This window comes from Triticum dicoccoides, chromosome 5B, assembly GCF_002162155.2.
Source record: "Triticum dicoccoides isolate Atlit2015 ecotype Zavitan chromosome 5B, WEW_v2.0, whole genome shotgun sequence".
NCBI lineage: Eukaryota > Viridiplantae > Streptophyta > Magnoliopsida > Poales > Poaceae > Triticum > Triticum dicoccoides.
Window position 1 is genome coordinate 698,215,592 of NC_041389.1, and position 11,332 is coordinate 698,226,923.

An 11,332-nucleotide genomic window follows, 5' to 3' on the forward strand; every position below is an offset into this window, starting at 1 on the left:
CAGACACCCGCCAGCCACCTTATGCAACTAGTGCATGTCAGTCGGTGGAACCGGTCTCACGTAAGCGTACGTGTAAGGTTGGTCCGGGCCGCTTCATCCCACAATACCGCTGAAGCAAGATAAGACTAGTAGCGGCAAGCAAGTTGACAAGATCTACGCGCACAACAAAATTGTGTTCTACTCGTGCAATAGAGAACTACGCATAGACCTAGCTCATGATGCCACTGTTGGGGAACGTTGCAGAAAATTAAAATTTTCCTACGGTTTCACCAAGATCCATCTATGAGTTCATCTAAGCAACGAGTCAAGGGAGTGAGTTTGCATCTACATACCACTTGTAGATCGAGTGCGGAAGCGTTCACGGGGATGGTGATGAGGGAGTCGTACTCGCCGTGATTCGGATCACCGATGACCAAGTGCTGAACGGACAGCACCTCCGCGTTCAACACACGTACGGTACGGACGACGTCTCCTCCGTCTTGATCCAGCAAGGAGGAAGGAGAGGTTGAGGAAGAGAGCTCCAATGGCAGCACGACGGCGTGGTGCAATTGGTGCAGCAGTACTCCGACAGAGCTTCGCCAAACTCGTACGGAAGAGGAGAGGTGTTGGGGAGGGGAGGGGCTGCGCCTTGGATTGTATGTTGCAGCCCTCCCCTCACCCCTCTATATATAGGAGGAGAGGGGCAAGAGGGGCCGGCCCTCTAGGGGAAAACCCTAGATGGGGCGGCGGCCAAAGGGAGAGGGGAAAGAGGGGTGGCTTGCCCCCCAAGCTAGGGGGGCGCCCCCTTTAGGGTTTCCCCTCCCATGCCCTAGCCGCATGGGCCTAGGTAGGGAGGCGCGCCCAGCCCACTAGGGGCTGGCTCCCTCTCCCACACAGCCCATGTGGCCCCCCGGGCGGGGTGGCCCCTCCCGGTGGACCCCCGGAACCCTTCCGGTGGCCCCGGTACAATACCGGTATGCCCCCGAAACTTTCCGGTGTCCGTTTAACAACTTTCGATATATAAATCTTTACCTACGGACCATTCGGGAACTCCTCGTGACGTCCGGGATCTCATCCGGGACTCCGAACAACATTCGGTAATCACATACAAGTCTTCCTAATAAACCTAGCGTCACCGAACCTTAAGTGTGTAGACCCTACGGGTTCGGGAGACATGCAGACATGACCGAGAAGCTCTCAGGTCAATAACCAACAGCGGGATATGGATACCCATGTTGGCTCCCACATGCTCCTCGATGTTGTCATCGGATGAACCACGATGTCAAGGGTTCAAGCAACCCCATATTCTATTCCCTTTGTCAGACGGTATGTTACTTGCCCGAGACTCGATCGTCGGTATCCCAATACCTCGTTCAGTCTCGTTACTGGCAAGTCACTTTACTCGTACCGTAATGCATGATCCCGTGAACAGACACTTGGTCACTTTGAGCTCATTATGATGATGCACTACCGAGTGGGCCCAGTGATACCTCTCCGTGACACGGAGTGACAAATCCCAGTCTCGATCCATGTCAACCCAACAGACACTTTCGGAGATACCTGTAGTGCACCTTTATAATCACCCAGTTATGTTGTGACGTTTGGTACACCCAAAGCACTCCTACGGTATCCGGGAGTTACATGATCTCATGGTCTAAGGAAGAGATACTTGACATTGGAAAAGCTCTAGCAAAACGAACTACATGATCTTGTGCCATGCTTAGGATTGGGTCTTGTCCATCACGTCATTCTCCTAATGACGTGATCCCGTTGTCAATGACATCTGATGTCCATAGTCAGGAAACCATGACTATCTGTTGACCAACGAGCTAGTCAACTAGAGGCTTACTAGCGACGTATTGTAGTCTATGTATTCACACATGTATTACGATTTCCGGATAATACAATTATAGCATGAATAAAAGATAATCATCACGAACAAAGAAATATAATAATAACACTTTTATTATTGCCTCTAGGGCATATTTCCAACAGTCTCCCACTTGCACTAGGGTCAATAATCTAGTTACATTGTGATGAATCGCACACCCATAGAGTTCTGGTGTTGATCATGTTTTGCTCGCGAGAGAGGTTTAGTCAACGGATCTGCGACATTCAGATCCGTATGCACTTTGCAAATTTCTATGTCCCCATCTTGAACATTTTCACGAATGGAGTTGAAGCGACGCTTGATGTGCCTGGTCTTCTTGTGAAACCTGGGCTCCTTGGCAAGTGCAATAGATCCAGTGTTGTCACAGAAGAGTTTGATCGGCCCCGATGCATTGGGTATGACTCCTAGGTTGGTGATGAACTCCTTCACCCAAATTGCTTCATGCGCTGCCTCCGAGGCTGCCATGTATTCCGCTTCACATGAAGATCCCGCCACGACGCTCTGCTTGCAGCTGCACCAGCTTACTGCTCCACCATTCAACATATACACGTATCCGGTTTGTGACTTAGAGTCATCCAGATCTGTGTCGAAGCTAGCGTCGACGTAACCCTTTACGACGAGCTCTTCGTCACCTCCATAAACGAGAAACATGTCCTTTGTCCTTTTCAGGTACTTCAGGATATACTTGACCGTTGTCCAGTGTTCCTTGCCGGGATTACTTTGGTATCTTCCTACCAAACTTACGGCAAGGTTTACATCAGGTCTGGTACACATCATGGCATACATAATAGATCCTATGGCTGAGGCGTAGGGGATGACACTCATCTCTTCTTTATCTTTTGCCGTGGTCGGGCATTGAGCTGAGCTCAATTTCACACCTTGCAGTATAGGCAAGAACCCTTTCTTGGACTGATCCATTTTGAACTTCTTCAAAATCTTATCAAGGTATGTGCTTTGTGAAAGACCTATGAGGCATCTCGATCTATCTCTATAGATCTTAATGCCTAATATATAAGCAGCTTCTCCAAGGTCCTTCATTGAAAAACACTTATTCAAGTAGGCCTTAATGCTGTCCAAAAGTTCTATATCATTTCCCATCAAGAGTATGTCATGCACATATAATATGAGAAATGCTACAGAGCTCCCACTCACTTTCTTGTAAACGCAGGCTTCTCCATAAGTCTGTATAAACCCAAACGCTTTGATCATCTCATCAAAGCGAATGTTCCAACTCCGAGATGCTTGCACCAACCCATAAATGGATCGCTGGAGCTTTCATACTTTGTTAGCGTTCTTAGGATCGACAAAACCTTCCGGCTGCATCATATACAGTTCTTCCTTAAGATGTCCATTAAGGAATGCTGTTTTGACGTCCATCTGCCATATCTCATAATCATAGTATGCGGCAATTGCTAACATGATTCGGATGGACTTAAGCTTCGCTACGGGAGAGAAAGTCTCATCGTAGTCAATCCCTTGAACTTGTCGATAACCCTTAGCGATAAGTCGAGCTTTATAGATGGTAACATTACCATCCGCGTCCGTCTTCTTCTTAAAGATCCATTTGTTTTCTATCGCTCGCCGATCATCGGGCAAGTCTGTCAAAGTCCATACTTTGTTTTCATACATGGATCCTATCTCGGATTGCATGGCTTCAAGCAATTTATTGGAATCTGGGCCCGCCATCGGTTCTTCATAGTTCAAAGGTTCACCGTTGTCTAACAACATGATTTCCAGGACAGGGTTGCCGTACCACTCTGGTGCGGAACGTGTCCTAGTGGACCTACTAAGTTCAGTAGCAACTTGATCCGAAGTACCTTGATCATCATTATTAATTTCCTCTCCAGTCGGTGCAGGCACCACAGGAACATTTTCCTGAGCTGCACTACTTTCCAGTTCAAGAGGTAGTACTTCATCGAGTTCTACTTTCCTCCCACTTACTCCTTTCGAGAGAAACTCTTTTTCCAGAAAGGATCCGTTCCTGGCAACAAAGATCTTGCCTTCGGATCTAAGGTAGAAGGTATACCCAATGGTTTCCTTAGGGTATCCTATGAAGACGCATTTTTCCGACTTGGGTTCGAGCTTTTCAGGTTGAAGTTTCTTGACATAAGCATCGCATCCCCAAACTTTTAGAAACGACAGCTTAGGTTTCCTCCCAAACCATAATTCATACGGTGTCGTCTCAACGGATTTAGACGGTGCCCTATTTAAAGTGAATGTAGCTGTCTCTAGAGCGTATCCCCAAAATGAAAGCGGTAAATCGGTAAGAGACATCATAGATCGCACCATATCCAATAGAGTGCGATTACGACGTTCGGACACACCGTTACGCTGAGGTGTTCCAGGCGGCGTGAGTTGTGAAACGATTCCACATTTTCTTAAGTGTGTACCAAATTCGTGACTTAGATATTCTCCTCCACGATCTGATCGTAAGAATTTTATCTTTCGGTCATGTTGATTCTCTACTTCATTCTGAAATTCCTTGAACTTTTCAAAGGTCTCAGACTTGTGTTTCATTAAGTAGACATACCCATATCTACTTATGTCATCAGTGAGAGTGAGAACATAACGATATCCTCTGCGAGCCTCAACGCTCATTGGACCGGACACATCGGTATGTATGATTTCCAACAAGTTGGTTGCTCGCTCAATTGTTCCGGAGAACGGAGTCTTGGTCATCTTGCCCATAAGGCATGGTTCGCATGTGTCAAATGATTCATAATCGAGAGACTCCAAAAGTCCATCAGCATGGAGCTTCTTCATGCGCTTGACACCAATGTGACCAAGGCGGCAGTGCCACAAGTATGTGGGACTATCGTTATCAACTTTACATCTTTTGGCATTCACACTATGAATATGTGTAATATTACGCTCGAGATTCATTAAGAATAAACCATTGACCATCGGAGCATGACCATAAAACATGTCTCTCATATAAATAGAACAACCATTATTCTCGGATTTAAATGAGTAGCCATCTCGCATTAAACGAGATCCAGATACAATGTTCATGCTCAAACTTGGCACCAAATAACAATTATTAAGGTTTATAACTAATCCCGTAGGTAAATGTAGAGGTAGCGTGCCGATGGCGATCACATCGACCTTGGAACCATTCCCGACGCGCATCTCACCTCGTCCTTCGCCAGTCTCCGTTTATTCCGCAGCTCCTGCTGTGAGTTACAAATATGAGCAACGGCACCGGTATCAAATACCCAGGAGTTACTAGGAGTACTGGTAAGGTACACATCAATTACATGTATATCAAATATACCTTTAGTGTTGCCGGCCTTCTTGTCCGCTAAGTATTTGGGGCAGTTCCGCTTCCAGTGGCCCTTCCCTTTGCAATAAAAGCACTCTGTCTCAGGCTTGGGTCCATTCTTTGACTTCTTCTTCCCGGCAACTTGCTTACCGGGCGCGGCAACTTCCTTGCCGTCCTTCTTGAAGTTCTTCTTGCCCTTGCCCTTCTTGAACTTAGTGGTTTTATTGACCATCAACTCTTGATGTTCTTTCTTGATTTCAACCTCTGCTGACTTCAGCATTGAGAATACTTCGGGAATGGTCTTCTCCATCCCCTGCATATTGTAGTTCATCACGAAGCTCTTGTAGCTTGGTGGGAGCGACTGAAGGATTCTGTCAATGACCGCCTCGTCCGGGAGGTTTATGTCCAGCTGGGACAGGCGGTTGTGCAACCCAGACATTTTGAGTATGTGCTCACTGACAGAACTGTTTTCCTCCATCTTACAACTATAGAACTTGTCGGAGACTTCATATCTCTCGACCTGGGCATGAGCTTGGAAAACTAGTTTCAGCTCCTCGAACATCTCATATGCTCCGTGTTGCTCAAAACGCTTTTGGAGCCCCGGTTCTAAGCTGTAAAGCATGCCGCACTAAACGAGGGAGTAATCATCAGCACGAGACTGCCAAGCGTTCATAACGTCTTGGTTCTCTGGGATGGGTGCATCACCTAGCGGTGCTTCTAGGACATATTGTTTCTTGGCAGCTATGAGGATGATCCTCAGGTTCCGGACCCAGTCCGCATAGTTGCTGCCATCATCTTTCAGCTTGGTTTTCTCTAGGAACGCGTTGAAGTTCATGGTGACATGAGTGTTGGCCATATGATCTACACGACATATTGCAAAGATTTTAGACTATTGTTCATGATAATAAAGTTCATCTAATCAAATTATTTAATGAACTCCCACTTAGATTAGACATCCCTCTAGTCATCTAAGTGTTACACGATCCGAGTCGACTAGGCCGTGTCCGATCATCACGTGAGACGGACTAGTCATCGTCGGTGAACATTCTCATGTTGATCGTATCTTCCATACGACTCATGTTCGACCTTTCGGTCTCCGTGTTCCGAGGCCATGTCTGTACATGCTAGGCTCGTCAAGTTAACCCTAAGTGTTTCGCGTGTGTAAATCTGTCTTACACCCGTTGTATGTGAACGTAAGAATCCATCACCCCCGATCATCACGTGGTGCTTAGAAGCGACGAACTTTAGCAACGGTGCACAGTTAGGGGAGAACACTTCTTGAAATTGTTGTAAGGGATCATCTTATTTACTACCGTCGTTCTAAGTAAACAAGATGCATAAACATAATAAACATCACATGCAATTATATAGTAGTGACATGATATGGCCAATATCATATAGCTCCTTTGATCTCCATCTTCGGGGCTCCATGATCATCCTGTCACCGGTATGACACCATGATCTCCATCATCATGATCTCCATCATCGTGTCTTCATGAAGTTGTCACGCCAACGACTACTTCTACTTCTATGGCTAACGCGTTTAGCAATAAAGTAAAGTAATTTACATGGCGTTCTTCAATGACACGCAGGTCATACAAAATAAAGACAACTCCTATGGCTCCTGCCGGTTGTCATACTCATCGACATGCAAGTCGTGATTCCTATTACAAGAACATGATCTCATACATCACATATATCATTCATCATTCATCACAACTTTGGCCATATCACATCACATGACAATTGCTGCAAAAACAAGTTAGACGTCCTCTAATTGTTGTTGCATCTTTTACGTGGCTGCAATTGGGTTCTAGCAAGAACGTTTTCTTACCTACGAATAACCACAACGTGATTTTGTCAACTTCTATTTACCCTTCATAAGGACCCTTTTCATCGAATCCGCTCCAACTAAAGTGGGAGAGACAGACACCCGCCAGCCACCTTATGCAACTAGTGCATGTCAGTCGGTGGAACCGGTCTCACGTAAGCGTACGTGTAAGGTTGGTCCGGGCCGCTTCATCCCACAATACCGCTGAAGCAAGATAAGACTAGTAGCGGCAAGCAAGTTGACAAGATCTACGCGCACAACAAAATTGTGTTCTACTCGTGCAATAGAGAACTACGCATAGACCTAGCTCATGATGCCACTGTTGGGGAACGTTGCAGAAAATTAAAATTTTCCTACGGTTTCACCAAGATCCATCTATGAGTTCATCTAAGCAACGAGTCAAGGGAGTGAGTTTGCATCTACATACCACTTGTAGATCGAGTGCGGAAGCGTTCACGGGGATGGTGATGAGGGAGTCGTACTCGCCGTGATTCGGATCACCGATGATCAACTGCTGAACGGACAGCACCTCCGCGTTCAACACACGTACGGTACGGACGACGTCTCCTCCGTCTTGATCCAGCAAGGAGGAAGGAGAGGTTGAGGAAGAGAGCTCCAATGGCAGCACGACGGCGTGGTGCAATTGGTGCAGCAGTACTCCGACAGAGCTTCGCCAAACTCGTACGGAAGAGGAGAGGTGTTGGGGAGGGGAGGGGCTGCGCCTTGGATTGTATGTTGCAGCCCTCCCCTCACCCCTCTATATATAGGAGGATAGGGGCAAGAGGGGCCGGCCCTCTAGGGGAAAACCCTAGATGGGGCGGCGGCCAAAGGGAGAGGGGAAAGAGGGGTGGCTTGCCCCCCAAGCTAGGGGGACGCCCCCTTTAGGGTTTCCCCTCCCATGCCCTAGCTGCATGGGCCTAGGTAGGGAGGCGCGCCCAGCCCACTAGGGGCTGGCTCCCTCTCCCACACAGCCCATGTGGCCCCCCGGGAGGGGTGGCCCCTCCCGGTGGACCCCCGGAACCCTTCCGGTGGCCCCGGTACAATACCGGTATGCCCCCGAAACATTTCGGTGTCCGTTTAACAACTTTCCATATATAAATCTTTACCTCCGGACCATTCCGGAACTCCTGGTGACGTCCGGGATCTCATCCGGGACTCCGAACAACATTCCGTAATCACATACAAGTCTTCCTAATAACCCTAGCGTCACCGAACCTTAAGTGTGTAGACCCTACGGGTTCGGGAGACATGCAGACATGACCGAGAAGCTCTCAGGTCAATAACCAACATCGGGATCTGGATACCCATGTTGGCTCCCACATGCTCCTCGATGTTGTCATCGGATGAACCACGATGTCAAGGGTTCAAGCAACCCTGTATTCTATTCCCTTTGTCAGGCGGTATGTTACTTGCCCGAGACTCAATCGTCGGTATCCCAATACCTCGTTCAGTCTCGTTACCGGCAAGTCACTTTACTCGTACCGTAATGCATGATCCCGTGACTAGACACTTGGTCACTTTGAGCTCATTATGATGATGCACTACCGAGTGGGCCCAGTGATACCTCTCCGTGACACGGAGTGACAAATCCCAGTCTCGATCCATGTCAACCCAACAGACACTTTCGGAGATACCTGTAGTGCACCTTTATAATCACCCAGTTACGTTGTGACGTTTGGTACACCCAAAACACTCCTACGGTATCCGGGAGTTACACGATCTCATGGTCTAAGGAAGAGATACTTGACATTGGAAAAGCTCTAGCAAAACGATCTACACGATCTTGTGCCATTCTTAGGATTGGGTCTTTTCCATCACGTCATTCTCCTAATGACGTGATCCCGTTGTCAATGACATCTGATGTCCATAGTCAGGAAACCATGACTATCTGTTGACCAACGAGCTAGTCAACTAGAGGCTTACTAGCGACGTATTGTAGTCTATGTATTCACACATGTATTACGATTTCCGGATAATACAATTATAGCATGAATAAAAGACAATCATCACGAACAAAGAAATATAATAATAACACTTTTATTATTGCCTCTAGGGCATATTTCCAACAAACCCAACAGACACTTTCAGAGATACCTGTAGTGCACCTTTATAGTCACCCAGTTACGTTGTGACGTTTGGTACACCCAAAGCACTCCTACGGTATCCGGGAGTTACACGATCTCATGGTCTAAGGAAGAGATACTTGACATTGGAAAAGCTCTAGCAAAACAAACTGCACGATCTTGTGCCATGCTTAGGATTGGGTCTTGTCCATCACGTCATTCTCCTAATGACGTGATCCCGTTGTCAATAACATCTGATGTCCATAGTCAGGAAACCATGACTATCTGTTGACCAACGAGCTAGTGAACTAGAGGCTTACTAGGGACGTATTGTAGTCTATGTATTCACACATGTATTACGATTTCCGGATAAATACAATTATAGCATGAATAAAACACAATTATCATGAACAAGGAAATATAATAATAATGCTTTTATTATTGCCTCTAGGGCATATTTCCAACAAGAACAACAACCAATTAGCGAGTCAATGCTGAACTCTTTTCTCTTTCAGTTTAAGCAACTGGACTCTGGATACTGCCTTCTCAATTGCTCAAGCTTTGAGCTATCTTGGAATTTTGGGTGGTTGCTTAGTTTCTTATTTCTCTGGTCTACATTGTTTGTTCTGAATTGTAGAAAATATGTGTTCATTCTGGTATTCTTTCACACTCATGTGCATACAAAACTTAGATATAAATTACGAATGGGCCCACACCAAAACAAATTCTAAAATGCTTCTTGGTTAAGTAAATCACTGAATAGCGTTATCCTTTGTTTTGAGGTTTATTAGATGGTGTACAATGTCTTGTTCTTGCAGTACATGTCATTTCTTGATTGTTCCTTGACTACTTGTAGCAAAAGCTAGTATTTTCTGCAAGATGAGATATATAATAAGTGTTTCATGTATGTGTCACCACCTCTTATCAGTTATTCCATCTGTAAAGAAAGAGTGTTTAGATAACTACTTTAGTGATCTAAACACTCTTATATTTCTTTACGGAGGGAGTATTTTCTTGTCCATGTTTTTCAATAGTTATTGACTTATATTCTTCTCATAGGAATTACCATTCGTGGTGCAAATGATCAAGTTGAACTGCTGAACAACAGTTGAGATGATTGTGCTGTTACATCTGCTGATACACTTTGGTTGTTGAAGAGGTGATATGACATCCTCTGTTACTATTATCTATTGTTTTGTTTGCATGCACTGGATCAACATTCTTTGCAGTTGTAAAAAAAATCGAGTGCTATGCACAATACAGCTGGAACCTTGAATTATGTGACTATATCACCTACTTTGACCTTATTCGCTTTTTCTCTCGGAGCTGGGAAACACTCCTCGATCTGCACAGTTCATAGTTCATTATGCTGATGTGGTACCACAATGCAGTTTATCATATCAAACAATTTTATATCATTTCTTTGATATCCTTTTGTTGTATAGTTGCATCAGTCATGAGCTGGAGTCTTTGCTATTTAGGAAACACAATGATTGGAAGTCATGAACTCATGCTCTCATTGTCACTAATCATCACCTTGAGCCAAAAGTAGAAACCAAACGTTGCCCATGACTGGTAATCTTGCTAGTACAGTGTACTACTTGTTCTCTCTCTGTTGAGATGTGCAAAGAGACGAGAGAATAAGTTTAACTGGTAGAAACTGTTTTGCTAATGCAGTTTTAACAGATATCGTTTTCTCTGTATTTTTGCCCCTCGTGATTGTGAGTAGCCAAAGTCGGCTCCGCTGATGAGATTGCTGCTGTGCAGGTTTCCGCCGAGCGGTGAATGTGGCTGTTAATGAACTACTATTCCTTGAGAAATGTGTCACTCACTTGCAAAACGTGAGGAAATTTGTGGCTTTAATAATGCTCTGTAGCACATTCGTGCTGAACCAATATGTTAGGTTTTTCTTCAGAGATTCCCATGGCTTTGTGAGCTCTATGATCCCCCGCTAAAAATTGTCATAGTTTGTTCTTTCCTTTTTTGTGGTACCATCGCAATGTTGTATAATGCGCAAAGTTGAACTCTGCTTGTGTGATGGCATGGCAATATGACAGCTGCTATACCTGGGAAGTATATATGCAATTTCTGTCCAGCAAATTTGAATTCTAGCTTCAGGTGAGTATACATGCTTTTGGCTGGCAAAGTGTGCAGAACGTGAAAATCGTGATGGAAGGAACGCAACGCGCTCGGGCCGTCGCGTTGTACCACAGCCCTTTTGTTTATATATGAACTCAGGCTTTTAGCCGGAAGTTCAGCGTTTGGGTTCATGTCTAAGACTAAGGTGCCGGCATTTCAGCTTCAGA

At 45.6% G+C, this 11,332-nt stretch overlaps 1 long non-coding RNA gene across 1 annotated transcript in view; it reads left to right on the forward strand.

Annotated features, from left to right (window-relative positions):
* The window catches only part of LOC119306709, a 27,965-nt gene extending 16,867 nt beyond the window's left edge, over positions 1-11,098 (forward strand). Inside the window, exons 2-3 of the long non-coding RNA XR_005149007.1 lie at positions 10,086-10,185; positions 10,794-11,098. This is a non-coding gene — a long non-coding RNA (uncharacterized LOC119306709). The remainder of the gene's footprint in view (positions 1-10,085; positions 10,186-10,793) is intronic.
* Positions 11,099-11,332: the final 234 nt, after the last annotated feature.